The following is a 13,382-nucleotide window of genomic DNA, read 5'->3' as shown; positions in this document are numbered from 1 at the left end:
GACTAGAATTGCAATAACATGAATCTATTAATGATATTTTGATTGCTAAAAAGAGCCTGTAGTTTACAATAGTCAAGAATATTACCTGATATCCAATTACTGCATATACTTCTACCCCACTATAATTTTCTTTCCTAAAAAGGTTATAATCCCACATCAATGAAACAGGTGTAGAAAGAAAAATGAAATCTATGCATGTCTAATTGTCACAGGATTTTACCTTAGATGCCTAAAGCAATCTTATATTTATGACCACAAATATACTTCCACTATCTTGAAGAACCCTTGAAAAATCAGTTGCTTGTATAGTTCCAGTTTAGCTTCATAATGAGAACTGACATGGTCACCTTCCACTAACTGTGCCCTGATAATCTGCCAGAGAAGGCAGCAGTGCTGTGAATCTCTCTTGTACCATTATGGGAGATTTTCCGCCCCCTTTTATTTTTTTAAATAAGGAATTACAACATAAAATAGTATAATCAATAATAACTGAAAAGAAAAAAAAAAGAAAAACCTTAATAACAAACATAATATATAAAATAAGCACCTTGAGAGACTTATAGCCCCCTGCCTCCTTCTGCCCTTCTCTCTGCACTTCCTCCTAGAATCACCTGAGCTAAAAGGAGTCTTGGAGGAAGTGCCATTTGCCAGGGGAAGAGGAAGAGAAGCAGCCAGTAGGAGACTCAGCAGCAGTGCCAGTGGCTTCTCTCCCTAGACTAAGGATGTCCCGAACCGGTTTGATCATAACCTGGACTGCCGGAAACCAGGCTGGTTTGAGTGGCTGGATTGTGAACCACTTCAAACTGGCCTAGCCAGTCAGTTTGACCTAATTAGCTCCAGGACCCACGGTTTGGTCCAAATTTGGACCACACTGCAGCTAACAGTCAGTGAACACCTCTACCCTTGACAAATGGGAGGAATGCAGCAGATCCTCCTGACCTGCTCCTTCCATCCTCCAAGAGTGAGATGGAGGAAGAGCTGCTTCAACTATCTTATGATCCACTTCTCCATGTACCAAGGAGGGGGTTTCTCATTTCCTGACCAGCCTGTCTTTGCCACTTGCCCTCCCATCTCAGTCAGATAAGCTGGGGAAGGAGCAGAATAGCACCAAGGGGCAAGGGGACAAGAAAGTTGCCTCAGCAGTGGCATATCTTGGGCTGGCTCTGCAAGGTCCCTCAGTTTCCTTTCATAGACCTTTCATATTGCTCTAGGTGAAGTGAAGAAGTCTCTTTGAAGAAAATGGATTGTCTTTATAAGAACTATGTGTATGCTATGGGAAAACAAAGGTTCTAGGGAACCCTTTAAACTACTCAAACTACTCTGTTTGGTGTTCTCTTTGCCAGGGGTATACGATTAAATTCTTGCTATCCACTGAACATGAACACAGTATGAATATTTTCTGCGGATCAGCACAAAGTTATCCAGCACAGGTGTTTCTGTAATTATGATATATGGTGAAAATTCACGGTGTTCAATGGCCCTCACAATCACACTTCCACCTCATCAGTCACATGTCAGTTTAACCCCACCCGATGTCCTAAATCTTCATTCCACTAAGGAATTGCAGACTGGGAGAGAGCAGTTTGCAGCTGTGGTTTATAACATAGCACATTTGTTGCAAAATGCATACATTAAAAGAAGTCTGTTTATTTTATTTACAGCTAATGAAATTTAATTTCTCCATGTTCATTATACAGAACATAGGGACCTTTACCTTTGTTTCCCTAAGAATATCTTCTACAGCGAATATTTCATTGTTCATCTTGCATAAGGAAGTTTAACCTTGAAAGTGAAACCAATTCCCTTTTTGCATCTTTAGTCTGGTAAAAGTCCCACGACTGTGCCCATATGCACTCATATAGTAATGGCAGCTGGATCAACCCTAGCAACTCGCAAGATAAATCACTTCCAAAGTTATGCAGAATGATTAAAGGACAAGCTATGAAGCTCAGTTCAGAGAAGAAAATTTAATTTACTGGACAGCAATGGGATGGGTAACAATCAGGGTTTTATGACTGAACCTCTGAATTGACTTCAGGGACTGATATAGAATCAGTTAACCATGCAGACTTTTTTGATACCAATTTCCACCCTCTCTTTCTCCTTCCTTCTATTAATAACAGAGATTTGTTATCATTCTGCTCATCTCTTTTCTCAGCTGTCCATATACTGTGAAGTAGGCATTGACCTATAATGATTTAGAATCATATATGAAATCAGACATAGGGGCTATTCTCACGATTAACAAAAATCAAGCTAGGAGAGCCTAGCCCGATTTTTGTTAATCGTAAGAACCACTGGGTTTGCAAGCGAACCTGGTGGTTCTTAAGCGGCTAACCCGCTCAAGTAGCCCACCCCTTAGCCTGGGTTTGTGGAGCGAGCGCTCCGCAAACCCAGGCTATCTGCTCATGAGTAGCCGCTGTGTGGCTCCGCACTGCAGCTACTCATGAGTAGACCCCCAACCGGGAGGCGAAAAGCCACCTCCCAGCTCCGGGGGTCTCCCCAGTATGCCCTGCACACTTATGCAGGGCATACTGGGGCTTCCGGGGGCCACATGGCCCCCGCTCCCCCCAGCCCCTGCCGACTCCATTATGGAGCTGGCAACTGTGTGGGTGGCCGATCCGCTCCCTGCCCGGTCATCTGCGGGGAGAGCGGGCTTAGCCCGCTCTCCCCGCAGTTTCAGCGAAAGTGGGTCTCATGGATTGTGAGACCCACCTCATATTCTAAAGTAAGGATAGGTAGACTGCTTGGCAATCTTTTTCTTGACTGGAGTCATGATGGCAGCTGGTTCTTCACTCTTCCTTTCTTGGTGCATGTCCAGATGCCTCTCTGGCAGGGATAAAGATTGTACTGCTGATCCTCTGCCCTACAGCGCTCGGGAATAGCCATAGAGATAGCATCTGTGTGGAGCCTGGAACCATCACTGTATACCTGCCAGTTTGCCCCATACCCTAATCCTTGGAAATCCAGATGGTATGAAGCAAAGCCAGGACAGAAAAGTAGCAGAGGATGAACTCTTTACAGGCATGGAAAGAAAGGGCAAGAAATATAACACAAAACCCGTGAGCAATAGGCAAGGCAAAAAATGCAGAGACACAATGCAGGGTAAAGCAATACTCCACATATAACAACAAACTCCCACAGGCATCCATACTACAACAGTCACTGGAATGCTGATCGTGTAAAATAGCTGATAAGATGCTGATGGTGCCGATTTGCTGAAAATCAATCCTCATGAGTACGAGGTAACACACTCTGCACAGGAACCTTGAAACTAGAAGCTTTGCACAGGAACCTTGAAGCCTGAACCTTGACATACTCCCTAAGTGATAGTTGGTTTCAAAAACATCTTCATCAGAAGTACCAATCGTCTGTACATCTATAAACATAATGATGAAACACCAATTGTGCAAATTACATGATGAAATCGTGTAAAAAGAATACAGCCAAACCAACCTTATATCTGGAAAAGCTTGTCACTAGGAGCAGCACCATAACAGTGCCTGCTAGAACATGCTACACTCGCTAATGAACAAAAACTTAACCTTGGAGTTAAATACTCTCCACATCAATCAATCAGTCACATGGTGGGTGGAAATAATTAACCAGCTGTCCTGATCCCCCGCCTTTTTAAAGGAAACAGCAGAAATCACAGTTTACATTTAACCCATTAGGTATACATTTCTTGAACTTGTGAATGAGTGTTACACTTGTGAGTACAGTGTAATAGTCTGGCAGAGTGGTGAATCCACCCTTTTCAAAGGGAAGTCCTGCCTGACCATGGGAGTTATTTGAGTGTCAGAAAGCTGAAAGAGGGAGTGCTTCCGCTAGTGGCTTAGCAGCGTGCAGAAATGAAGAGACCAGGCAGTCACCACTGCCCAAGGCATGCGCCATGCTAGCCCCACACTGTGTGCCATGCAACCAGCCAGCACTGGCAGCACATCCCAGCCACTGCAGCTGGTGATAAGCAGGACAAGGATGGTGCATGTTCATATAAAGTGGGAGGTGGGGGTGGAACCAGTAACAGGGGGTTGGCATCAGTGCTGCCACGGAGATGTGGGGCCAGTGGCAGGGGCAGAGTGGCTGGTCACCTGAAAGGTGGCTGGAGTTAAAGTCTGAAGGAAGAGGAGGTGGTGGAGGGGACAGTGCTTACAAAGGCCCTCAAAGGCCCAAAGTGATTGTCTTATTTCACTTTTGGTGTATAGAGTGATCTAAAAAGTATTACATGTTTGGACTACCAAAAGTTTTTCCATTTCTCAGCAAAGCTCCTGAGGAAACATAGTAGTCAAGAGATAAAGAGATGGACACACACACACAACAGTGGGCTTCTCCAAGCATCTGTACTCGAACGGGTACTATTTTTTATAATTTATAAATTTTCTAAATACTGAATATAAGAAAATAAGTACCGTGTTTCCCCGAAAATAAGACAGTGTCTTATATTAATTTTAGCCCCAAAAAATGCACTAGGGCAATTAGCGGTACATCAGAAATTACTGCTAGGTCTTACTTTCGGGGTAGGTCTTACTTTCGGGGAAACGGGGTACATAAGAACAGCCCTGCCAGATCAGGCTGAAGGCCTTTCTAGTCCAGCGTCCTCTTTCACACAGTGTTGTGAGCCAAGCCTGATTTACACTCTATATGTGCTCCAGAGCTAACAAAAGCAGTGAGAATAAGGCTTGTTCACTCTTGCTTCCTAGTGGCACAGGTTCTTTGTCTGATAGCCATGTATAGTCTGGGCAAGAAGGAAGAAAGGCAGGCACACTCATAACGTTCAATCGGTTTTATGTAGGCAAATTGGTCTTTAAAGCAATAATGTAAATCAGTGAAGTCAACCTAGTCAATCATGTTTCAAAGTGTAGTGCAGTGCGATATTCCTAGCTAACAACAGTGTTGGATGCATGTGGTCTCAGTATTAACACTAGCTAACTCACTAACTGCCTCACTCCCAATACCCCTAGTGTTCATTAGGATAGTCGGTGCAAAGGGTCAATTCACAGGAACTCCATCTCCAACAACTTCTAGATATTATAAACAAATTAAAGAGCACTGGTCCCAGTACAGATTCTTGGGGAACCCACTTCCTACTTCCCTCCACTGGGAAAACTGTCCACTTATTCCTACACTCTGTTTCCTGTCCTTCAACCAGTTACCAATATACAGCTGAACCTCTTCCCTTATCTCATGTCTGTTTCGTTTACTCAAGAGCCTTTGGTGGAAAACTTGTCAAAATCTTTTTGGAAGTCCAAGTATACTATCTAGGGATGTGCACAAATCGATTTTTTTTATTCAATTTGTGCCCCAAACAAATCATCCCTGATTTGTTTTGTATCCAAATCTACCTCTCCATATCACCCCAGAGTCGATTACTTACTTATCCAATGTATATATCGCCCTTCCAAAATGACTCCGGGTGGTTTACAACAAGATAAAAACAATTAAAACAAGTTAACAGTTAAAATCAAAACTGTAAAAACAGAATAAAACTCTTGGTTGATTTTTAATGATTTTTTTTTAAAAGTTTTTACTGACTTTGAACATTTCTGCCATCAGAAACAATGGAGATTCAAAGTTGCCATATCCCAACCCTAAAATGGATCTCCAGCTTTCTTGGGGGTGGGGGGTGGGTCAGACCTAAGCTTGTAGAAGTGGAGTTATGGAGCACAATGTGAAGTCATTATTTTTAAAGTGTTTGGATTCTTTGGTGCATAATAACTTTTCCTCATAATGAATCCCTATGAGGATTCATTGCACACTTTCATTTCTTCTGTTCATTTTGACTGTCACTGGATAGAGCCAACTGTCAACTGCCATGAGCCAACTACACCCCACCCCCCACAAGTCAGTGGGGTACTCATTTTAATTTTTAGGATTATTGAAATGTTTAGATTCTTTGGTGTCTAATAACTTTGCCTCAAAATGAATCCCTATGAGGATTCATTATATGCCTTTGTGTCTTTCGACATTAATTGGACAGTGCCAACTGTCAACTACCATGTGTCAAATACACCCCCCTACACACAGAGACACACTAGGGTACTCAGTTTATTTTTTAGGTATTTTTGAAGTGTTTAGATTCTTTGGTGTGTAATGAATCTGCATAGGGATTCATGATGAGAAAAGGTTATTAGACACGAACGATCCTAAACACTTGAAAAAATTCCTAGAACATAAACTTAGTAGTACCCCACTGCCTTACAGGTAGGAGTGGGGTATAGTTGGCACATGACAGTTGACAGTTGGCACTGTCACAAAGACAGTCAAAATTAATAGAAGAAATGAAGGTGTGTAATGAATTAAAAAAAAAATTAAGCTGTGAATCTGAGGGAATTAATAGTGGGGATATGAATCTTGAATTGATTCAAATTGAATCAGATGTGATTCAATTTGTACCCAAATCTAGCCAATGGACCACAGGGGTGATTTGTTTTGCCTCCAAATCACCCGACTCAGCTAGATTTGGGTACAAATTGATTTGTACCCAAATCATTCATTCATTCAAAGTTTATTACAGTCTATGACCAGCACAACAAGGGGAAAAAACCCAATACAATTAAAATATACATAATTTAAAAAGAAAAAAAAACAAGTCAACAGTCTAACACATCAACAATATTATAACTGAAAGGTTATAGAGCAGCACTAGGACTGTTAATTAAAAACTGGCGCACTCTTCGAGCTGCTGCACAAAAGCCTGCCACTTTCCGAGTAATGGCAGGTATGCTGTCCTCAAGCAGGAAAGCCACTTGTTGGCTAGGCGAATTTCCTGGGAAATGAGCCAACAGTGGAGATATTAGTTCTAAATGTAAGTCCCTATAAAAGGAGCAATAAAGCAAAACATGTTCGATTGTTTCAACTTCCCCATCACCACAGGGGCATAGACACTCCGCATAAGGAGTCACACTGTAGCGACCTTCAAGGACAGCAGAGGGAAGGGATCTACATCTGGCCTGTGTAAAAGCCAACCTATATCTGGGGATGTCTAATTGTTGCAGATAAGATAAAGGAGCAACAAGTTACCTTGTGGTATCGTTACAGTAGAAACCCAAATCAATCTGCACATCCCTAATACTATCCCAATAGCATCACCTTTATCTACATGCCAGTTGACACTCTCAAAAAACTCTGAAGGTTAGTGAGGCAAAACTTGGCGTTGCAGAAGCCATGCTGATTCCCCTTCAGCAAGGCCTGTTCTTCTATATGTTTAACAATTTTGTTCTTAAGTTTGCTTTCCATCAATTTAACTGGCTTGTAGTTTCCTGGATCCCCTGTATCCCTTTTTGCAAATGGGAGTTATATTAGCTACTTTCCAGTCCCCTGTTATAGAGCCTGATTGTAGGGATATTTTTGCTAAGAGATCAGCATTTTCACATTTGAGTTCCTCCAGAACTCTTGGGTGGATGCCAGCTGGTGAAGACAGTTTAGAACATCCTCTCTCATCACCTCAAATTGACCCAGTTCTTCTCAGGCCTCCAAGGATGAGAAGCTCAGTTCTGGCGCAGGTATATGCTCAGTATCCTCTGCCATGAGGACAGATGCAAAGAACATCATTCAGTTTCTCTGCAATCTCATTATCTTCCTTAATAATCCCTTTCACACCCTTTATAATAATAACAATAATAATAACAACAACAATAATCCCTTTAACATACAGTACTACTCCCCTCTCAATCCTCCCCTCCCTGTCCCTTCTGTAGAGTTTGTATCCAGGAATATCAGTGTCCCACTGGTTCTCACCATTCCACTAGGTTTCCATTATGACCTCTATCTAAATCTATGTTTTAATTAGCAACCAAATGTTCCAGCTTGCCTATACACCGAGTCTCTTAACTGGTGTTGGGGTGTGTGCTATCTTTTTTTTACTGTCATTTGATCTTTTGGACCAGTTGTCATGTGTTTCTCTCTGCCCTATTCCTAGTTCTACCCTTCTGGTTTATTTGAAAGTTTTGCACCCTTGCACCTTAGGACATTTTGCTTGCTTAAGGACATACCACCCAGTTCGTGTCAGCAATCCTCCAGGTGTCATTTTAAAAGCTGTTCTGCAACCTTTTTGATTTTAACCAGTTTGGTTCCATCTTGGTTGTGGAGCCTGTCTCTTTTTTACAGGCTTTGCTTGCCCCCCAAATGTATCCCAGTGCCTAATAAATCTAAACACCTCCTCCTGGCACCCACCATCTTATCCATGCATTGGGATCCCTCAGTGTTGCCTGTATAGCTGGCCCTGCAAGCGGAACAGGCAGCACTTCAGAGAACACTACACTAGAGGTCCTAGACTTTAATAGGCTACCTAGTAGCCTACATTTGGTTTCAGGACCTCTTGACTGCATTTCCCAACATCATTGTTGCCAATGTGTACCATGATATCCAACTCCTCTGAAGAACTGCCTGACAACCTATCTAGATGTTGTGTGTGCAATCTGCAACCTTTGCACCAGGCAGGCAAGTCTACATCGGTCACAAACCTGCAGCCTACATGTGGGTCACAAATCCATCTCTATGCTCCTAATGATTGAATCACCCACTACTACCGTAGGAGGCCCCAGACCCCAGAAGAGTATCTTTTGTGCGAGAGGATATGGGTGTATCACCCAAGGAAGGGTTCCCTTCTAAGGGAGAATTCCCCGGTTCCTCAGACTGATGTCCTCCTTCCCTGAGACTTTCATTCTCCATGACAGCAGAGGGACTGTCAGCCTGGGAGTGGGATTCCTAATCCCTGAGAATTTCAGCCACATCTCTCTCTGAGCTTTCCCAGGTCAGCCACTTTGGCTTTGAGGGAACAAACTTGCTCCCTGAGAGCAAGGGATGTGCACGGAACTGGCAGTTTTGCTGGTTTGAAGGTGGTGGAGATCTCCCTTTAAGAGTGGGGGGAGGGTGCACCTACCCCTCCCCCACTTTCCCCCCACCGGCATCAAATTTTTTAACAGCCCATCAGGGCGGCAGCATACTGACATGCCTGCGCGTGCTGGCACAGGAAGTTGCTGACGCACCTGCACGCCCCGGCACAGGTGCACATGTGTGCAGGCGCATCAGCAACTTCCGGTCATATCCAAAAGATGAAGGCAACGGGGCCACAGGGAAGTACGCTGCCACTCTGATGGGCTGTTAAAAAAACCCGACACTCGCAGGGGGAAAGTTGCAGGAGGGGTAAGTGCACCCTCCCCCAGCTCTTAAAGGGAGACTCCTTACCGGTTTTGAACTGCACCGTCACGATACTACGCACATCCCTAGTACTCACCTTCTTCTCATGCTGGGTGTCTCCTTTGTGATAAAGGGGGACCAACTGTGTGCCTCCCCATAGATTTCCTACTAAACCCAATGCAAATCTCCTTTGATATTTGTTAGCAAACTTCTGCTCACACAGGGGTGTAGCAACGTTGGAGTGGGTCCAGAGACAAGATTTCAAAATGCCCCCCGCCCCTCACTGAAGCTCAGCTCATGAAGTAAAGAAATCTTAAATGAGGTTGAATAGTGGTAACAAAAAGCATTTTGAAATCTTGTCTCTGGACCCACTCCAACCAATTGTGGACGATGCAAGTCATCTAATGGTACTAGAGAAAGACATGCTGTTCTGGTAGCTCCAGGTCTTAATAACACTCACATCAGTTTCGGAGGATGAATACAACTGAAGGAAGCCCAGGCGGGTGCGTGGCTGGGGGAGTCAGTCATGTGACTTGCCTCTGCCCCCCCCAAGGCAGTGGGCCCCAAGACAACTTTCTCCCTTTGCCCTATTATAGTTACACCCCTGTCAGCTCACAAAGCTCCTAGTAGCAAATCTCCCCTGGTCTGAGCCTTGTTTTTTCAAATGTTCCTTCCAAACTGAACCAGCTCAGGAATGTGGCCCTTCCCACAAGCTTTGTGACTCACCTGCAGCTAATCCTGACCCACTGTCTCTATAGGCACAACTGAAACTGAAACTGCCTTGTCAAAAACAAACTCCTAGGCAGCCAGAAATCAAACCCTAGAAAAGAATAGCTCTAAAAAACCCTCTCTTTTTGCCCTCCCCCCTTGTATTCTTGCTTGCTTGCTTGCTTGCTTATTTATTTATTTGCTTGCTTGCTTGCTCACTTGCTTCTTTAGGAAAGAAAACAAAAGCCTGCTTCCTCCCCAGTCTGAGCCTTGTCTTCTCAGGAGCTGCTTCCAAATTATGCCACCTCAGGAATTGATGGTTGAGGTGATAATAGATGCAGCCTAGTTTCTGGATAACAGCCAGTTATTCTGTGCAGCTCCAGAGCTTGCACATTGGATTGTCAACATGGCTGACATTCTGACTGAAGCAGTGTCAACATGTTGGAAAAGTGGGCCTGTGCTGTGGAGAACTTCCAGAACTCCATTGCCTGAAGCACACATGGGGCATGATGTTTGCCACTCTCTGCTTTCCCTGGAAGTGTCCTGCATCTTTCAAAACCATTGGAGAGTGAAGGGCATTTCTGGGGGAAGCAGATACTGGTGAAAAGTGTCCCACCATACAAGCTCTGTCCTGCGGAGCTAAGAAAGCTGGGAATGTTTTCATGGCTTGCTGTTGCTGCCTTAGACAGACTCAGCCATTATTTGGTTCTAATAAAGGTTATATTTTCCTGTTACTTTAAGCTCAACCCATTTCCACTCAGCCTGCTTCCACCAAGACCTTCTGATCATGTGGAAATAGCTGTCGGTTTTCACTTTACTTATATGCTATGAAATTGCAGGCATGGAATCTTTAGCAGCTTCAAATGCCAGTGTTTATTCTACTCTAAAACATACCCCCCCCCATTTAGAGCATACACATCTATAAAGTATGCTTAGTACTTTATATGCCCTTTTGAAAATCACACTGGCTAGGTCCATGCTTAGGCATGTTCTAATGCAAGTTTTAACTGTTATTTAGTTATTTCCCTTGAACAGCTGACCTACAAACCATATCACAAACTCCATCCCCATCTTAAAAAATGGCTTACCATGTGGCTTGTAGGTGCAGTGTGCCCTATTTGTCACACACTTTCCTTCACTATGGAGTAACTACAATGTATGAGAATAGTGCTCACACATTGTCAGGAGGGAGAAGGTAGTCATATTCCTCAGTAAAATATCAGGGTGTGGAGTACTGAATATATAGTGAATTCAGAAAGGTGAATAGGGAGAAGAGAAACAGATAGAAAGCAAAAACTGAGAAATAAAAATGGCAATACTCTTCATGAACAGTCCAGAATTGAAGACTGTAGCTGACTGACTGAGGGCGTGAAATAAAAGATCCGTACCTTTATTTGTTAGGCATCAATTCCTAAAAGAAAAGAAAAAATGGTCTAAACTACTAGAGCCTTTTAAATCCAAAAGCTATGGGAACCCCGCTGAGATAAAGAAAATGCTGCCTTTCTTGTTGACAGGTGTCCTAGTTGGGCTCTGTAAAGAAGTCTGCTCAACAAAAGATAAGCATGTTCCTTGCATTTTGCGGGGGCGGGGGGTGGAGGTGGAGGGGTGGAGTGGGTGGGTTGGCTGTTACTCTCACCTGTACTATTTTGTCAAGAACAAATCCCAGCACTTTCCCAAAAAAGCAGGCCCAATTTACTGGCAGAGTTTTATCTTCTTGCTTCCAAAAAGTAGTATTTGTTGCTAAAGTAGTAATGTTGCAGCCAATGAGAAATATTTTAGCAGAAATTTTGAAGGAATTGAGTAGCAGTTGTATAGGTAAACAAACCTAATAGGAATGTTATGAATCACATTCCTCCTCATCTGTCTTTCCCTATATCCCTTGAATAAAGAATAGCCGAGTTTTGTGTTTCTCAGGAGCAACTCTATTCTGCATGCCAGAACAATATATTCCCTTCATAGATAGGCTGTGTAGTGAAATTAGCATTAACTGGCAGAAAGAGCTGCACTGATATGGAGCACCAGTGTGAGGTCACTGGTGATGATATCAGGTAGGGTTACCAGTTCCAGATGGTGAAAACAGTGGAAATCTGTTACCATGAAAATGGAAATAGTGGATATTATTCACCAAAAAAGTCTCCACTTCACAGTCATGTGAAGGACCTTAAGGAGTGGCAAAAAAAATGCTCTTGTTAGGAAAAACAGTAAGACTAGTCTAGAGACATTTTATTACAATGCTCTTTCATGCTCTTATGGAGAGAGACACTTGTTCCCCAGCCTGTCCCTGTCCTGATACTTGGGATGCCAGATTATGTCTTTACCCCCAAATTGCAACTATTTTCAACCCCCTCCAACCAGGGGCGTAGCAAGGTTGGAGTGGGCCCAGAGACAAGATTTTAAAATGGGGCCCCCCCACTCAAAGTCCAGGGCCTCCGTACACCCCAGGCCCCCAAGGATTTAAGTCTGATATTCCAAAATAAGTATGCTGCCTGGAAATACATTTCACTGAATACACACACGCACACGTCACAATATATAGTGATATACATTGAGTACTATACATTTGTTTTACTTTTAATGCCTAGAACACACTAGAAAGATGAATGATTAAAATGGCCCCCTCGCTGCAGATTAGCAAAGGAGACTTTCAACCATGCAGGGTGAGCCTATGTTTGTTTTCTCAGAATTCTGAACAAATTCAGTCAAGTTTGATTCCAGGAGATTTTTCACAGGAGGCTTTTAAAGCCCTTTTACACACCTCTCCTCTGGAATGGAGGTGCTGCATTCACATGTTGGTCAGATTTACCCTGAAGTCCCTGCAAGTTATTGGGGAGCAGTTCACACACAAGAAAAATAAAATAAAATAAAAGCACCACACATGCTTCACAGTTCTCACTCAGACCTTCTGAGTTGCAAAACAACTTGAACATAAGTGCATTTATAAATGAATGAATAAAATAAATATAATACTGTTTCTTCCAGAAGTTTTTGTAATTTTCTGCCATGAAACAAGCCACTTACAGGACTTTTTAGATAGTTTTTTTTAAGCCAGCAAATTTTCCAAGCTGTTTAAAAATAAATATTCAGAGACTTCTCAGTCCCCCCCCATTTCAAAGCCCTATGGCAAGCAGATCCCTATATATCCGGGGGTGGGGGGGTGGGGAAGGTAACCACAAAAAGGAGTTCACACTCTACCTGGCAGCAGGGGGGTCTTCTGCTGCAGAGAACAGTGGAGGCCTCTCTGGCTGCCTCCTCCTTCCTGGCTGGCTTGGGCCCTACTCGAGTTCAGGCTTCACTGCGGCCTACACGGAGGCCTCCGTGGAAGCCCCGCCCACCCACCGATCAGCTGAGAGGCGGGAGAAAAGGAGCTCTTTGCAGCTTGTCTGCTGCTTCGATTGCCGGCCAGGAGAACAAGCAGGAGAGACGGCGAAGAGGGCAAGTGGTTGAGGGGCCTTGGGGCTGGGCAGGGGGCAATGGGGAGTCACGTGAGGTGCCCCTCCAGGCAGTGGGGCCCCCAGACAACCGTCTCCCCTTGCCCG

At 43.7% G+C, this 13,382-nt stretch overlaps 1 long non-coding RNA gene across 1 annotated transcript; it reads right to left on the bottom strand.

Annotated features, from left to right (window-relative positions):
• Positions 1-3,106: 3,106 nt before the first annotated feature.
• Positions 3,107-13,174, bottom strand: LOC128326204 (uncharacterized). The gene is made up of 2 exons (XR_008307887.1): positions 13,039-13,174; positions 3,107-3,379 (listed from the first exon to the last, which is right to left on the bottom strand). It is a non-coding gene; the product is annotated as an uncharacterized LOC128326204 (long non-coding RNA).
• Positions 13,175-13,382: the final 208 nt, after the last annotated feature.

Source organism: Hemicordylus capensis, chromosome 5 (assembly GCF_027244095.1).
Source record: "Hemicordylus capensis ecotype Gifberg chromosome 5, rHemCap1.1.pri, whole genome shotgun sequence".
NCBI classification, from domain to species: Eukaryota; Metazoa; Chordata; class Lepidosauria; order Squamata; family Cordylidae; genus Hemicordylus; species Hemicordylus capensis.
This window is presented reverse-complemented; position numbering and strand designations above follow the sequence as displayed.